Consider the following 18536-nt stretch of genomic DNA (forward strand, 5'->3'; position numbering starts at 1 on the left):
CCACAGCTCACTGTGACATTACTTTCTGTTAGGTAGTTAGCTGCTCAGCCCAGTAGAAATTTCAGAATAAAAGCACTTCAATTGCTGCTTTACTTCCGTTGTGAGTTAATGTGTTGTGAGGTAAGTTAATGTGTTGTGTTGTGACCCTTCTGGGCCATGAGTTAAGCTGTTGTGTTGCGAGTTAATGTGTTGTGTTGTGAGTTATTGTGTTGTGTTGTGAGTTAATGTGTTGTGTTGTGAGTTATTGTGTTGTGTTGTGAGTTAATGTGTTGTGTGTAAAGTTAATCTGTTGTGTGTAAAGTTAGTGTGTTGTGTGTAAAGTAAGTGTGTTGTGTGTAAAGTTAATGTGTTGTGTGTAAAGTTAGTGTGTTGTGTATAAAGTTAATGTGTTGTGTTGTGACCCTTCTGGGCCACCGTATACCTACATGTCATGATCAAATCTGAAACCATCATACATCAAAGTTCAGCGTTGTCATGTTTTAGCAGCCAAGACATTCAACTGGTTGAACTTCCACCATGTGATAAATGAACCCCCATTGTGTACGTAGAGTCTGCTACTGGACTTAAAAACCTAAGTACAGACCTGTGAATGCAAGCGTTCTGAACGTTTGGGTTGACATATGGTTACATTGACCTTTCGTTGGAAGTGGTCACTTGAATGTGTGTTTCTGAGGCTGGTGTGAACCTATGGACAGGAAGGATATGAACACAATAACAATTGGCTTTATTTGAAACAATTAAAAAAATATATTTCTGTCAACCAGAGCAGTGAATCGATTTTAACTCATGTTTGAGCAAAATAGAATATTTTCTTTGATAAAACTGAGTTGCTGCTTTTGCTCTTAGGGTAAATTCTATCCTTCAACGCAAGGTTTTCTTAAATGTTTATCATTATGTCAGTCAAGGGAAAATGAAAGGGGGGCAAATCCCAGAGTAATTTAAGGTGAGATTTACTGTCTGATGGCCAACACATCACTAAGACTAGACCATGGAACGAGAAGAGAAATCCATGTAAAGCAGCAGTTTCCTCAGAGGATGACTGAATATGGGAAATGGGAAATACAGCGTAGAGTCTGCAGAGCTGATCCAGAGAGCTCGGGCCCCTCACCTCTCCTCACCTCAGCGAGCTCTGCAGCTCACCTCACCCCTCACCTCACATCACCTTTCCCCTTGTCCTCCCGTCCCCAAACTCGTTGTTTCACTGCTCCATGTGTCTATCCATCTAAGCGTCTCGGCTTCACTTCGGTTATCCTTCCCACCACGCAGAATGAAGAATGGTAGCATTTCACACCTCCTTCCCCAGCTCCCCAACCCTCACTCCCACACGTCTTTGTCGTTCACTTTGGTGCTTTTTTTTATCTCTCCGTGTCCCTGATGGGCTTAACTAATCTAAACAATAATCAGACATGAAACTGGATTTGTCTCGCCATATGAAATATGATATCCGAGGAAATCTTGTACAATTTAAATGTCTTTGAATGTTACTTTTAATCAGACTTATTTTTGTGGGAAAAACATTGTTTTCTCCTTACTTCCAGATAGTTCTCCCGTTTGTCAGGTTCATTTATGAAACCCATTGAAAACACAAAGTTGAGTGAAGTCAATTGTCACAAGGTTGAAGGATGAGACTAAACCTCAGATGTTTTAGCCATCAAAGCTTTTTTATGCAGAACAGAAAAAAATCAAAAAATAAACAAAGTGAATTTTTTTCATGTGTACTTTTCTGCTGCTCACAACGAATGTTTGAAAGCCAAATTAAGAAATGCTTCATGAGGACATCCATGCGTTTGTGTGTTTTTCACACTTAAAGCCCAGAAAACTCTCTCACACTGACTGAAACCCACTTCCACAGAAGAAAATGAAAACTGGTGTGATTCAAAGAGGCATTAATTACTACTAATCTTTGATGTGCGCTCCAGGGTACGTCCCATCTGGGGTCATTTTCAGCAAGCTTTGATGTTAAATGAGTTATATGGATCTGCAGAGAAAAATGCAGAGCAACCAAAACAATGTTTAACTTTGCAGAATGAGAAATATTAGACTATTGGAACTTTGAACAGAGCGCATTTAAGCAGCAAACTTTTGAGACTTGGGAAGTACCTGATTCAGCACATAAAAAAGCCTCAGATTTTTCTCTGACTGCTTTAATGGAGATGAAATTTCTAAGTTCAAGTGAGCCGTTACTGTCTGTGTGTGCAATAAAAATTTGAAATAGTCTGGGCTTTAAACAAAAACAATTAAAAAATATTCTAAAAGTTAAAAATAATTTAGAACTATGTGAATAGGAGAGTGTGTGTTTGTGTGGACCTGCAACAGACTCCCCATATTGTCTCCTGAGTTTACCCAACTGTAGCAGGAATGGGCTCCAGCAACCCTGTGACCCTGAAGCCTCGTTTCCACTAAGCTGTACAGTCCGGTCCAGGCCAGTCCGGTATTTTAAGTGTTTCCATTATAAAAAGGACCCATTAAGCCGGACTGACCGGACCCTTTTTGGGCCGCTATTGGTTGTAGGCTCATAGAAAGAGGAATGGAACAGTTGGGGCGGAGCTTCTGTTCAAACCTGTTGATTAGTTGGAGGTCATTATGGCAAAAGAAATAACCACACTCTAAAAAGAGTATTTGGGCGGTAGTTGGAAAGATAACCTTTTTACATTGATCTAACTTAATTATTTAGTTTGGTGAAAATAAATCAAATTTTTTAATTCATTCAACTTAAGAATAACACGTAGTTGTCTAACATAGTTATTTTACTTTCAATCAACTTAATTAAATTAAGTTGGTGTAACTTTGATGTGAAGCTGTCAATGCGTCATGATGTCATAACGTAAGGCAGCGCAAGGAATTATGGGATACCATTTTCTTTGCCTATCTACGCTGATTGGGGTTTAAGTGTGAGTTTTTGTCCATGTGTTTTGTTGTCTAGCTGTTTTACCATGTTTTAACTTGTAATTTAAACTGTTATGTTTATTCCTTTCTGCACCATACACTGTAAACCCGAATAAGTTCAGTGAACTCAAAATTTTTGAGGAAACAGATTACATAATAATTTTTAAGTTGACTTACTTAAAAAGTACAAGTGACTAGACCTTAAAATCTTTGAGTTGAATAAAATAAAACAATTTAACTAAAAGTAAACAATAACTTTTTATTTAACTAACTTAAACATTCTTACTTTACTGAACTAGAATATTTTGTTTTTATTGAACCTTAATACATTAGTTAATTAACAAAAAAACTTTAATATATCTCAACTCAAAATTAATCATTTAAAGTCTAAACTAGTCTTATTTGTCCTTCTTAGTCAGGACCATTTTTACAAAAGAAAAACTGAGGCAGAATTGCAATTGCAAGTTTATTTTTAAACCACCTTACACAAGTACATTTGAACAACTTGTGGTACTAGAAAATGTAAAACATTGCACAATTTGTGTTAAGAAAAAGTGCACAAGCCATAAAAAAAAAAATCAGTCTTCAAGAAAAGCAGAAAATAAGCTCTAATCTTTCTTACACCATTTCCTTATACAACTTGATAAAAAAGAACATTCTTACATTTCAAGAAAAGCAAAAATTGTTTATCAGCCTTTTTTTTTTACACTTTTCCCACATAAAACTGCATTTTCTTAGGCTGCCCTTTCCCTACAAACATTAGCGCTCAAAAAAATACCCATTTGGGAATGTCGCCTACCACAAGCTCATCTTCCACCACAACTGCTGTACTGAGCGGACAGAAATGAACTGAACTTGTGTTGTTGTTGTTGACGGTCAGAATGCCAACAGAGGTGCTGCTGATGTCTGCCTCTGGTGACTCTTTAATCTGCAAATGAAAAAAAAAAAGTGTAGTATTAAAGAAAGAGAATTGATCGTTTGAGGGAAGAAAACTTTATGCAAAAACTACAACCTGAAATTTACATTTTAGGAGAAGGTCAGAAATGACACATCAGGAAAATTATTAAAGTTGATTTAAATTAATGATTTCAAGCATTGTAGTCAAAGCAATAAATAATTTACACATATTTATCAAACTCATTACAGAAATGATAAAATGCATTGATTAAAAAGACAGAAAATAAAACAAAAACGTCACTTAAATCACATTTGCTTAATTCAATACAGTGATCTTTAACTAAAGTCATGTAGAGATTGATTTATTGCTTGAAAAGGATCTGGAAGAACAGAGCTTATATAATACAAAATCAAATGAAATCAAAATAAGACTACTTGTAAGAGTCTTCATGATTCCATAAGCCACTGTACACAAAAAAATAAACAAAAGCTTTTGTCACATGACAATCTGAAAACAGGATCACATTTATTCACCCAAACCCCACCCCTTCCTCCACCTAACCAGTTTCACCAACATAACTCTCAGCTTGTGCTAGATGGTCGGCACCTTTCAGGACACGTCCAGGAATTCCATCCAGCCCAGCTTCTTACCTACTGTTCACCCTCTGGAACTCTTTCCTGATGTCATGCTCTCACAGTTAGCACTCGTTACTCTCCACCAGGTTGTGTCTCTGTTATGGGGCAGTTTTTCAACTACAGCACAGAACATCTCCATAAAAATGACACAACCTGCTGGAAAGAATATCACCTTCTTGCCAATGCAACTTAAGAGCAAATGTTCAGTTCAGTTTTATTTATATAGTCCTATGTCACAACAAAAGTCGTCTCCATGGGCTTCATAACGGCAATTGTACAAGAACATGAAATTATAATACATTAGGTATTGGCTAAACTAAATTAAACAGACTAAACTAAACTGGGCATCCCTGCCATTAGACCCTCTTACACCGTTAGTAAAAACTCCTTTATAAAAAAAACTCCTCCCCAGGACGGACAGGCGATGTACCAGAACTCTTTGAGAAGAATTACATTTTCTGGTTCAACAACTGCATTTTTAAAGTCCAGCAGATTGGCGTCATCCAGATGAAATAGAGGACGGCTGTGGGCCCCAGACGAGTCAGAGGCGAGGTCCACGGTCAGGTACAGGAGCACAGATGAGCTGGAGTGCAATATTTTAGGAGACTATGTGCTTTGTCACATAACATTGCTTTGGCATGACTTTCTGGTTAAGTTGTATTACCCACACAGCTGGAGTATTAACCAGCACACTGTCACTGGTACTATTTAGTGAATAAAACATTATCCATCATAAAGAACTTACATTCCAAAATTTGAAGAATTGTGGGTCCTCCTCACGTTTGTATATGGGAAGCCAGTACAGGACAGGAGTACGTTTGACATCAGCAGTCTGCTCTTGCTGAACAGAGACAAAAACAAATTAATATGGCAAACATATATCAAATGACTGCACCCTTTGGTCTGGCTCAGATCAGTTCATCTAATCTTTTTAATAATCTTAAAATTGTATAGTTATTTTAAAAAATACACCAAACATAAGATGACATTACATTCATATTTACAAATGCATTGGGATCAACATTGATGTTTTTTTCTCCAGTGAAGTAAACATTTACAGTCATTCACTGAATTAGAAACGCTCAGTAATTAATATTAACCGATCCAAGTCAGCCCCTTCTTTTAGCTATACTAATGCATAATGTTGATCATGCCATGCAGTTATACCTCACCTGTTTATCATAGAGGTGCAGAAAGTCGCATAGAGCCTTCCGGTTCGTGCTGCCTTCTGTCTCAAAAAGATCAGCATCCTCTGCGTCTGTCTGTCCAGGTCAAAATAAAACTGTTTTCGCAGGTTGACATTTGTGATGCGATGAAACTCAGCTCACATCTACAAAAAAAAATTTAAAATGTTAAACACATTTTAAAGCTTTTTCAAGCTCCTGGTAGCTTGGAAAAACCGCTGCATTTCACAATAGCCTCAATACTCTGTCCATAATATGTAATCTATGATTTATATTAATATTTTTTTAATATTTGTGCATTAGCTAGAATGACATATTTCAGAGGATGTTTTAGGAAGAGACAAAAAAGTTATTTAAAAATATTTGACATTGTGAAACACAAATCACAACCAAACCAGTGGCCAAAATACAGTTTTTGAGTATTAAGCAATGATACATTTAGTATTTTAACTCGAGCCCAATTCAGGACAAAGTTATAACTGCTACATAACATTAAGGTAGCTTTGACATTTTTACTTATTTATAATTAATTTAATTTGTCAATAAGGTCAAATGTTCTCCATAGCCGGAGGATTCATTGGACGGGGAGCTGCTCGTGTCTTAAATATTGCAGCCATGTTAATTACAATCAAAACTTACCTCCGCTCTTATTTTTCAAACGCACCGCCGGTTCACTAAAAGAAGATACGAGAACACGTTAGCGTAAGGCAGCTAGCTTAGCCCACATTTGCATTTATTAAGTTACTACGTGAAATACAAGTTACACAAAAAATAACGATTACCAAATCACAGAGCCTATAGTAAAAAGTAGTAGAAAAAAAAGGCAATTCCCACTGAGTCGTACACTCAAAAAAAGGAAATTACCAGCCAATTAAGTTAAAGAAAAAGTAACTTGTCATTTCAACCGGAAAAATTTATGTATGTAAATCTTACGTGAATGAATCATGTCGATTGTACATAAAAATAATCCATTTAAAAGTTACTAATTTCAATCATGTTAATCCAACATGATACCATTAAATTGGATGCATTAGTAATCGCAAGGAATTGTGGGATACCATTTTCTTTGTCTATCTGGGCAGATTGGGGTCTAAGTGTGAGTTTTTGTCCATGGGTTTTATTGTCTAGCTGTTTTACTCTGTTTTAACTAGTGATTTAAACCGTTAAGTTTATTTTTTTTTGCACCATGAGTTAAAGTTTGGTAGAGGATGATGACCAACCCCCTTGTGTGGCAAACTGTTAATGTTCCAATACTTAACACAGAGTTCGCAGAATCTGAGCTCCAGTCTTGTGATGTGGGACTTTGCTGGGTAATTCATGTCTTTGATGTGAAAATTAAAAGACCCATTGGTTGTAACTTTGGAACAACATATCAATTACAGATGAATAAATAGAATTAAAGAAATAAATGGAAATTCAAGTTAAATAAACTGAATTTATTTAGGTGTGACCAATTGAAGTGATTCAATTAAATTGGATCAATTTTTTTCTTTTTGGAGTGAGCAACAATATCAATTTAAATTTAAAAACTGCTGTATTTAAATTGAATCAACTTAAATTTATTAGTTTGAACCTAAATACATTAAGTTGACCCAACCTAAATAAATTAAGTAGGACCAACATGATTCATTTTTGTTCAAGTAACGCAATCTAATCATGTGGAAATCCTTTCCATAATTTTTTTATGTTCATTCAAAGTGAACGTTTTTTGAGTGTATATGTGGCTGTGGCAGCCGCTCTGCCAGAGCTAGCTAGCGGTTAGCTAGTAGTAACGGTTAGCTTAGTAACGGTTAGATAATTTAAAATGTGCGCCAACCAACTCGGTAAACGTAAAACTTGAAACTTTGCCCCAACAACTTCTTTTAACCACAAGCAATAATTCTCTGATGACATGATACTGCAAAACATACATAATTGTTTAATTCAGAACAACAAATATTCGAAGATACATACAAACTCATGGAGCACGTCATGAATACAAAGGATATACTAGAAGGAACATCAAAAGAAGTAACAAATATATAATACAGAGGCGAAAGTCATAAAATATACTAAAAAATAAAATAATACGACTTACCTAGACGTATGTGTGTTATCAACTTGGGCCAGCTGCCGCTCGCATCAGACCTCCGCCATCTTGAAGACTTCTGTGGCTGAGTTCACGTTCATGGGCGCACGTTATGACGTCATCACGTCTCATTACTCATAAGTTTTGACTCCAAGGTATCATTTACTCAAAATGTTTTAGTCCAATAAAGATATAACTGTGGCAAAAGTTGAATCGGCTTATAGGTTTTAAGCTGACTCAACTTGTTTGTTACTTTTGAGTTCAGTGATTATAAAACTTTAGAGCTCATTGGACTATTCGGGTTTACAGTGGTTAGAGTTTGGTATTGGAACATACGGTGTTTTACCCCACAAGGAGGTTGGTCATCATCCTCTCCCAAAGACAGAGTGCACGATCCGTGAATTCCTGCCTTGTAATGCAAGACATCATTGGGTCATTCATGTCTTTGATATGGAAATGACACGGTCCATTGGTTGAAACTTTAGATGAAGATTACAATTTAAGTGTTATTCGCAAAATTTAAAAAATAAAAAAAATAAAAAATTTAAGTTAGATCAAAAAATATATTGAGTTGGATAGACATAAAAAATTAAGTTGAATAAACTTAATTCAATTAGGTGTTACCCATTGAAGTGATTCAATTAAGTTGGATCAACTTTTTTCTTTTTAGAGTGCAAGAAAGCGGCTCTATTCCTCTTTGCACCCCGCAATCTTCTCTCAAACAACTTTAAATGACAAGGAACAAAAGTCAAGTGAATAAAAATGAGCTGCTGGATGACCTTTCATTGTTGTTGTTGATGGTTTCACCCCGCATGCACCATGGCGGTCCAACTTTGAGTAGAAACGCTCACCCAGATTGCCTGGACCATTCTAAACCAGACTGAACTGCTCAGTGGAAGCAAAGCTTTTAGCTACATTCACACCGCCCTCTTCAACATTTTCCAAAAAAGTCTAGGTAATTGTGCATATATGCACGTTTCGGGCTTCCCTGTTCAGAACCCTTGGGTTTACACATCGCTACGTACTTTTGTTAGTCAGTTATGGAGGCTCTAGGTAAAAAAAACGTAAGGCCATCAAGGGTTGTCAAAGGTTAAACCAGTTGAATTTTGATCAATCACGGACTTGGATTTGGTAGTCATGTATGGATAGTGTCCCTTAAAATGCCCAGAAGTGCCAACCGTTTGAAAACTGATTATGAAGTAGACATAAAAATTTGTTTTTGCAGGGCCAGAATTACATGACACCAAGTCTTTCATGTGTCAGACTAGAGCTGTGAAAGAAAAAGCCTGGAGCAAGATTGGAAAGATTTGCACTGCTTTAGCATTCCGCACCAAGCCTCTTCCAGCTGTAAGCGGTGGATATGCGGTATTTAACTGTAGAAAACACTACGGACTAAAGATGCGTTTAAGATCCCGCGTATAGCTCATTCTTGAATGTGCGTCACATGTTTGGTGTGACTGTAAGAGGGATCAAGTGGGTTCAGAGGTTATTTTACACAGAATATGTTATGGAAACACACAGAAAGGGAGACATTGTTCATGTTTTCACCCAAACAGAATAAGAAGGATCACCAACACTTTTTAAACTATACATAATGTCCCAAATGCATACAGGTATTTTATTTTCTCCCATTAATCCTAAAATAAACCAACTGATCAACTCCAAAAAGTAAGACTGAGTTTTAGGGCCACTAAAAAAAATTTAAAAAAAGTACTTTCCTCATGTAAATTTACGAGATTAAAGTCGTAGTGAGCCTACAGTGCTGCTATTGAACGCCGCACAGCAGAAGAGCAGACCGACTAAACTGAATGTTAATTGATAACGTTACAAATGAATGAGAGCTCCTTTGTTTGATTTACCATTTATTGTTGTTTTATTTATTGATAAATGGTTTGCAGGATCTCTTAAACCCATTTATAAAACCATCGGTATCCCCGCAGCTGTCCACTTCAATCCTTTCTTCCTCTACCAAAGACAAGATCTCCTCCGTATGTCTGATGCTTCCGTCTGAGGAGGCGCACTTATTGGTATTTTCAATGTTCTTATGCTACTGCAACAGACTATTTTCATACCTCTCTGTTGTTTTGTGTTGAAACGAGACGTTTCATTTGGAGGAGGGGACGTTTGTAAAACTACTTTTATTCTCCTTTGGTGTTCCTTGTGCGCATGACAGTTACATAACGTAATGTGACAAATGGGCTTTTGGGTATGTGAATAAAAAAGGCAGAATTTGATTTTGAGTCTCCAAAAGGTTCAGAATTCCTGTGTTTTTAAAACCTATCCGGAAATATAGAGTCACAAAACGCTCCACAGCATTCATCTTCGAGCGCGGCTCCGATAAACAAAGAATCTACAGTAGCTGTTTTTTCATTTGATGTTTTTCTAGTAAGTTTATGAGAAAAAAATCCTAAATTTGGTCCAAGACTTTTGTGAAGGAATTTGTTTTATTATTATCATTGCTTAAATGTATTTGGTTAAATGTATGTTTAAATGTTAACTCAGATTGACCTTTTTACCTCTTCTGAAAACAGTTGTGTGTTTGTTCGTCTGCTTCTCATCCCCCACCCAGGATGAGGGGTTTACGACACACTGTCCTCAGCTGATAAGGGATACTGTTTGAACTTAGAATCCAACCAAAAGGGTCATTTGACGACACCCCCTAATGAACTTTTTGTCTTTGTCTTGAATTGTTACCTCCCACTTGTGTTCTTAATAAAAGCAGCACAGGGAGAGGCAGACCTTTGAGAAGAGAAGCGTGGTAGACGTTTTCTGTCACTCTTGCTCCTCTCCCTCGTGCATGAGAAACTTGATTCTTGTTGTGGTTTGTTGTTTATAATTGTGTTTTTCTTTAATGTCTAGATGCATTTATCTGACATTCTTTGGTCCATTCGAGCCGGATGACAACATATCTGCGTCCTTGGGGGAGGACCATGCCGATTGAAGTCTGTGCACAGCCCGTGAGACCAGCTCTCCGGAGAAAAGTCTGTCGTAGTGAATTCTACGCCGGCCAATCGACTGGTCTGATCCCTGGGTCCAGATTGACGTTATTCGTTAACCAGTCAGACCACAACGACAAGGCAAGTAAAGCGCTTATTCAGGGATTCGAGTCCCCGAAGTGGCCCAGAATTCTGAGGGACAGGTTCAAGTCCTGTTGCCTAAAACACGTGTGGGTTTGGAGTCCCGGAAAAGTCCAGAATTCTGAATAAAGGTGTAGGTTCGAGTCCTGCAGCCTAAAACGCGTAAGAGGGTTCAAGTCCCTAAAAGGCCTAGAATAACAACAAAAATAAAATAAAAAAGTTTTTTTTTGGTGTGAATGTGAGTGCATGTGTGAATGGAGTGAACTTGTTCGAAACAGTGGGCAGCTGGAAACCTTGCGGTGTTAACACAAGGCTGCTTGCTGAAGTAGAACAAGATTTCATCTCATTAGGCTTTAGGTGAAAAGAACCCAGAGTCTAAAAAGGGTTTTGCTCCTGGGAGGACCCTAAACGTGTGACCGGATCAGACAATAGGTCTGACCTAGAAGCTTGTTGCACGGGGAGTGAAATTCGGTCCTGAGAGAAATTCTCTGTTGGTTCTGATCACACTCTGTGACTAACGTAAATAAAAGAAAATTAAAACATGGGGAATTCAAATAAAAAAGTTGAATTAACATGAGATTATAAATATATGGAAAGAGGTTCATCCAGGTTCAACTACATTCTTGGTAAAATGGGATAAAAACTACAATTTTAAGGGGAATGTTCTGAATTAGTTCAATGGTTACCAATTAAAAACAGAATAAAAACTAAAAAAGAAACAAAAAAATAGTGAAGAATTAATTTGTGCAAAACTGTGCTTAAATGAAGCAACAAAAACTAAAGAATGGCATTCAGAAAATTAAAACTAGAGAAGCATGTCTGATTGCTAAAAAAAAGGAGGATAAATCAGTTGTGAGACTCAGACCCCTGCAACAGCAGGCTGCAGCAGGCTGCAGACCGAGCAGGAGCAGGATGAAAGGGGGGAGAGCAGAAACCAGCTGATTTCTCACCTCCTCCCTACCAGGGGACAAATGCTCCTCTGTTGACGGGTTTTTACCCACCACTGACTGATTTAAATACACCAGAAAAAGAAAAAATAATGTTAGGAGGAAAAGGGAAAAAACTTGAATGGAGTAAAACTATGGGGGTTGGTTTGGAAGAAGCTGGAGAGTCATCTGAACCCAATGATTGAAGTGCCCAATCCCAGAGCTGGAGAAGATGGCCAGAGACCTACACTTATTGTGTTTAGGACCTGGACATTAGAGGATGTTAGGAAGGCAGTGAGGGGAGTTATCTCTCACGGGCAAATGATGAAAGTTCAGAGAGCTTATCATCTGAATGGCATTAAATGTCAGAAAGCATGTATGACTGCTATGAAAGCAGACTGGGCAAAAGTAAAGGAATCCTATGAATGATGACGATCCACCCAGACCTCTTCCGCATAACAGTTAAGAGTTGGTTCAAAGTCTTACACTTTTAGGACAAAGAATTAGAGAAGCCTTTCCAATGAGACCTGATTATGGAAAGATTGGTCAAACTAAGCAAAAAGATGGAGAATTAGTGTCTGATTTTAGAGTCAAATTCGAAGAAGTTTTAAAGCTAATTGTGGACTCAGAGATAATGATAATGATAAAAGTCCCTATAGACAGCAGCTGAAACAAGCTTTACTACAAGCTATGAAACCAGAGATTGCAGACTAGATAAGGACACTTTACATAGATCTGCCTACAGGAGCGCTACAACAGTTTATGAATTTTGCTGTTCATGCAGAAAAAGTGATGGTGAATAGAAAGAAATTTAGGAATCAAAGTGTAGATACATTTTGGCAGGAGGAAAGTAGTGATGTGTTTTTTGGAAGGAATGTGAACAGAGGAAGAAATTGTGGTCGTGGAAAAGGAAATTTTAAAGGAAGTTTTAGAGGAAGGTTTAGAGGAAGTAGCAACAGAGGGTCAGAGCAGGTTGATGATGGATGTTGGATTTGTGGACAGAGAGATCATTGGGAGAGAGATTGTCCTGAAAGGAAGAAATCAGATTGATTAGATGGTAAAAGAAATAACAAGATAAAAGATGAATCTGAACCAGAAATTCAACCAATTAGTGATGAATTTTTAGATCTCACTGAAAGAGAAATAGTTTTTGTTGATGGGTCAGCAAAGAAAGATGAAACAGGCAGAAACAAAGTGGGTTTTGCTGTTGTAACTCAAGATAAGGTTTTGAAGGCAGGACCCCTGCCTGGAAATTACTCAGCACAATCAGCAGAGTTGACAGCTTTAACTGAAGCATGCAAACTGTTTAAAGATAAGCCAGTTACGATCTATACTGATAACCAATATGCGTTTGCTACAGTGCATTTGTTTTGTCAACAGTGGAAGAACTCAGGGTTAAGACATCAACAGGAAAACCAGTAACGCATGTAGACTTACTGAAAGAATTATTGACTGCTGTAATGTTACCATCTAAAGTAGCAATATGTAAATGTGAGACACACACACGAAGAACAGATCATAATTCTAAAGGTAATTCCTTTGCAGATGTAACAGCAAAGCAAGCTGCAACAAAAGATGTAGAAAAATGCACAAATGAGGATGTGACTGCAGATGCAACCGCTGATGTTTTAAAAGAAATGCCACCCAGTGCACCAAAACAAGAAAAAGATTTATGGTTGAAAAAGGAGCAAAGTTAGAACAAGGTCTTTATGTCAGCACATTAGGAAAACCTATTTTACCAAAATCCATGTACAAACAGGCAGCAATTTTGAGTCATGGGCTTTGCCATGATTCAACAGGGGGGATGGTGAACTTATTAGAGAAATATTAAACAACTTATGGATGTATGCTCTATAAACTCTATAAAAAAGTTTTTTGTAAACAATGTGTTACATGTATGCATCATAATCCCCAAGGCGATGTTAGACCTAAGAGAGGAAAATTTCCTGAACGAACTTTTCCTTTCCATACAATCCATATGGATTTTATTGAATTGAATAAAAGTAAAGGATTGAAATATTGTTTAGTGATTATTGATGCATTTTCCAAATGGGTTGAAATTTTTCCATGTGCAACACAAGATGCTATTACAGTAGCTAAAGGTATTTGTAAAAGAATAATCCCAACTTTTGGCATACCACAAGTGATAAGAAGTGATAATTGTACACATTTTGTAAATCAAGTGATAGACAAAATGGCTCAACATCTTTGTTTTGATCTAAAGAGACATTGTAGTTATCACCCACAGAGTGCAGGATTAGTTAAGAGAACTAATAGCACTATCAAATCAAAGTTAAAGAAATGCATGGAAGAGACAAACAGACAGTAGCCTGACTGCATAGACTTAGTTCAGCTAAGCATGCGTATCACACGCACAGCAGGTAAACCTTTAACGCCTTTTGAAATGTTGTATGGACGTTCTTATAGGTTACCAGACATTGATCCTACACAGCAACATTCTCCAGATGATGATGCAAATTTATTGGATTATTTGAGAAAAATGTTCACCACTAAAGATGTGCAAAGGACAAATCAAGTGCCAGATTCCTTCTTATCTCCACAGGACACTTCACCAGTGCAGGTTGGTGACTGGGTGTTTGTGGAGGCCATAAAAAGGAAGTGTTGGTCCAGCCCACGGGGGGAAGGGCCATTCCAAGTCCTGCTGACTACACCAACAGCTGTAAAGATTGCTGAAAGGACGTCTTGGATCCACCTGTCACACTGCAAGAAAAAGCATCTGGGTGAGGCTAATTCCAACTGCTAGGTGGGGAAGTCTGACTACAAAGGGAGGCAGCTGTATAGATGCTGCTTGTCTCAACGTCAGCGAAGCCGAGAGATCCACCTAGTCTTAGGGAAGAAAGCACACCAGATCTCTTTTGCACTACACGGATCCTACACTGTTAGAGGACTTGAGGAGGTGATGTGCTAGTAACCTCTCCCTTCCGAAGATAGGCACATATCCACCATGGCGTGTCAAACTGGGCTAAGAGACAGTTTATTTTGTTTACTGTTCCTGCTATTCCTGACAGGAGCAACCACATGGATTTGATTCTTTTGGAATCGTTATCCACCTACAAGAAGAATCACCAGCGAGGAAAGACTAAACATTTCTCGACGATGGCTGAGTATTGATGAACATGATGTTTTGAATAGTCCAAAAATGAACATAACTCACCTGTATTGACAAATTCTTGGTATAGGTATGTTATGTTACTGGCTAAAGAAAGGAATAGATCTGATTGCTATGTTGTTCTGTAATTCCAACTTCATCCCTACATCCTAATTTACAGGCAAAGCAATTTTCTCTGTGGAAAAGCGACTGTGTTATTGAATATAGTACCAGAGGGTATATTAGTACTGGAGCTGTCACCACTTCAAATGGTACTCTTGTAAGACCGAGTTGCAAGAGTTTGTATCAGTTTAAAAAACTGAAATTGACAAAATCATTAGCTCCATATGCTAGTGTGGAACCAGGAACTGTGTTTCCACATTGTGTAACTAACAATGGCACAGAGTTTTTAGGAACTTTGCAGACGAAGATGTGTCATGAACTTCTTGTTCCCTTCACAGTCCAGATAATCAATAACAGAGTTTCCCATGGTTATGCTGTTCCCTGCCCCAGAGGACGTTGTGTTGAATCTAATCCAGATTTAATTCCAGGTAACAATGGTACTTATGTGGTTGATCAAATGTTTTGGTTATGTGGGCAGGCCCTCTACCTCAGTCTGCCTAGAGACTGGAGTGGGATTTGTGCTTCTGTAAAGGTCACAGGTCACACTTTCATAGTTTCTGCAGTCCATGAGCCTCACCTGCGCCACAGACGTAACCTTATTGATGTCAAGCCACATGATTCCATTTGGGGATCACATGTTCCTGGAGACCATAAACACTGGAATACTGGGGAAAAGGTAACTATGGCATTGTTTCCCTGAGTGGGAAATGCTAAAAACACTTTCAGAATTGAGACCATTGATTATCGATTAGGTTTATTTTTGAACGCTACAACTAAAGCATTTAAAGGCTATAATGAAGAAATGTCAAACATGAGACTTATGGTTCCACAGAACAGATTGGTTTTGGACTTATTTGTTGCTCAGGAGGGAGGTGTTTGTAAAATGTTAAATGATACCTGTTGTACATTTATTCCTGACAACACCAATGAAGGTCACAGCATCACTGAAGCATTACATCAACTTGAAAAGGTTCAGCAGGCAATGCAGGATGACAGGAAACCCCAATCTTGGGATTTCTTCTCCTGGTTTGCTTTTGGTTCCTGGTGGCAACTTTTGTTAAAAATAGTGATACCTATTCTTATGGTACTGATCATATGTTGTGTGTTCACTATGTGCATTTTTCCTTGTATTCAATCTATGATTTCCAGAGCAGTGAATGGTTGAGTACAAAGTGTTCTTCTGAGTCAAGAATACAACTTGTTTTTAAAGGGAGAACAAGATGACTGTAATGATTTTGAAACTGAAATGACTTGAAAAAAAAAAGAACTTCTCATCTGAGTGTAAATTGAAAGTGTTATGAAAATGAAGATGTCACAGAAAACTGAAAAGAGATGTGATATTGGATGTGAGATTTTGACATTTATCAATGATAAAAAGGAGGGAGTATGTGAAGGAATTTGTTTTATTATTATCATTGCTTAAATGTATTTGGTTAAATGTATGTTTAAATGTTAACTCAGATTGACCTTTTTACCTCTTCTGAAAACAGTTGTGTGTTTGTTCGTCTGCTTCTCATCCCCCACCCAGGATGAGGGGTTTACGACACACTGTCCTCAGCTGATAAGGGATACTGTTTGAACTTAGAATCCAACCAAAAGGGTCATTTGACGACACCCCCTAATGAACTTTTTGTCTTTGTCTTGAATTGTTACCTCCCACTTGTGTTCTTAATAAAAGCAGCACAGGGAGAGGCAAACCTTTGAGAAGAGAAGCGTGGTAGACGTTTTCTGTCACTCTTGCTCCTCTCCCTCGTGCATGAGAAACTTGATTCTTGTTGTGGTTTGTTGTTTATAATTGTGTTTTTCTTTAATGTCTAGATGCATTTATCTGACAACTTTTAAAGTAATAAATATACAACTTTATTTTCAAAATTGAACAGTTACGACTTTTTTCTCATAAATTTAGGACTTTGAAGTCGTAATTTTCAAAAAGAAAAAACTGGCCCCAAAACTCAGTCGTCTGTGGCTCTCGAGATGATTCACTCTCTTCCCCCTTTTTGACTAAACTTTGTAGTAAAACGTGGTGGGGACAAAAGTTTGGGTTTCTACAAGTTTGGGACTAATTCAGAAGTGCAATTGGGGTAAATCTTCAATATCAGTTTCTATAGAAACAAGGTTGGGTTTTCTGTTTTCCTCCTGCAGAAGAATAGTGAGGCTTTATCCACCCTGGGCTCCAGCAGGAGTTTATATTCCACTGCTTTTGTAGTATAACAGGTTTTGAATGTTCTTATGTGAAATTACTACTAGAGAATCACACATAGCTCTGCATGGAAACCCCTTGTTTACTGAAACCAAATGAACTTATGATGCAATGCAGGAAAAAACATGATGCAACCCGAACTCAACTCTTTCTCTGCCGCTCCGCTGGGCTGACGGCTGCAACAAACACGCCTCATGTCACTCGCTTGTTTTGGAATTGTGGATGTTGTGGCAAGACGCCATGTTATTGAAAGTATTTTTTTTTATTATATTAATTCTAATCATTTAAAAATAAAATGTAATAGGAATAAATAACATTTGAATACTGTTTATTTAAAAGCTATCAGTAGCAGGAATAACCAAAAATCACTTCAGAAATTGGGGGAGCATCACAGGGATTGGGTTGAGGCTGAAGTGAGCGAATCAAGAGCCACCATACACTTATGGATATCAAATGTTGGCTACAAAATGTTGCATTCCTCGTGTAAAGCCAATCCTGACGGGAGACAACATTAAAAGCCTTGATAAACCTGAGGCAAGGAGTGAAAAGACTGGAATGTTGGTCAGTGATGGTGGTAGATTTAGCAATAGAGGATGCAGAAGGTTTAGATGGAGGAAGCGGCGACCCTAAAGGGAAAAGCCGAAAGGAGAAGTTTACGCACCGTGTTTGTTTTTAAAGACATTAAGGCTTTTAAGTCCATCCAGAACATATGATAAGTAACTGCAAAGACAGATTTGAAGCAGAGTTTGTTCCACTAGAAATTAGCCTGACAGCAGAAGGCTTTACCCTATTTTCTAGTTTTTGAAGCACCAGGAGCAACTAGTAATCCAACAGCACTGCTATATTTTTAACATTTGAGTGTACATGTCACTATTAACCCTTGTGCTATCCTAGGCACTTTAAAGTGTATGGGTGGGGTCAGAGGATAGCAGAAGCGTTAACATTGGGAGTTGGGTCATCTAGAGTCTAGACCCACTAGACAGTGCGCTGAACCTTTTTTCTGCAATGATTTGTGAACCTCACTGGTGTCCATGGATTACATGAAATCTTTCCACCTTTGTCATGGCAGGGAGAACACGTCAATGCAAGGGTGGGGTCATCTAAGATAGCACAAGGGTTAAAGTCCCACTCTATCATTTGGTTAATTGTAAAAACATTCGCAGTGGTCTGTTAATTATGAGTATGCCATTTTTAGGTCAAATTTAAAAAACAACCTGTGTTGATTTTAAGGACATAGTTTCTGCATAGCGGCAGGAGTTCACTAGAAATTTGCCTCTGAGTCGTGGCTGTTGGCTAGGAGTAAGCCCGTCTCCTCTTCCCATCATCCATTATTTTTACACGTTCTCCTGCTAGCTTACAGCCCTTACAAACCCAACCTAACATTACCAGTGCAAAAAAATGGCGAGCAATATTGGAGCTATCCAGCCGTA

At 37.9% G+C, this 18536-nt stretch overlaps 2 long non-coding RNA genes across 3 annotated transcripts; one reads left to right on the plus strand and one right to left on the minus strand.

Moving 5' to 3' along the window:
- Positions 1 to 3338: 3338 nt before the first annotated feature.
- Positions 3339 to 7791, minus strand: LOC105354114 (uncharacterized). 2 transcript variants are annotated; one of them, XR_908818.4, is made up of 5 exons: positions 7681 to 7778; positions 6243 to 6277; positions 5592 to 5749; positions 5165 to 5260; positions 3339 to 3814 (listed from the first exon to the last, which is right to left on the minus strand). It is a non-coding gene; the product is annotated as an uncharacterized LOC105354114 (long non-coding RNA). The 2 variants fall into 2 exon arrangements; XR_013656197.1 differs by lacking the exon at positions 6243 to 6277 and having other exon boundaries at positions 7681 to 7791.
- Positions 7792 to 10020: 2229 nt separating this feature from the next.
- Positions 10021 to 16675, plus strand: LOC144992325 (uncharacterized). The gene is made up of 2 exons (XR_013656198.1): positions 10021 to 10748; positions 14238 to 16675. It is a non-coding gene; the product is annotated as an uncharacterized LOC144992325 (long non-coding RNA).
- Positions 16676 to 18536: the final 1861 nt, after the last annotated feature.

The sequence above is a fragment of the Oryzias latipes genome, chromosome 5, assembly GCF_053564925.1.
Source record: "Oryzias latipes strain Hd-rR chromosome 5, Olatipes_Hd-rR_3.1".
Classification (NCBI taxonomy): Eukaryota; Metazoa; Chordata; class Actinopteri; order Beloniformes; family Adrianichthyidae; genus Oryzias; species Oryzias latipes.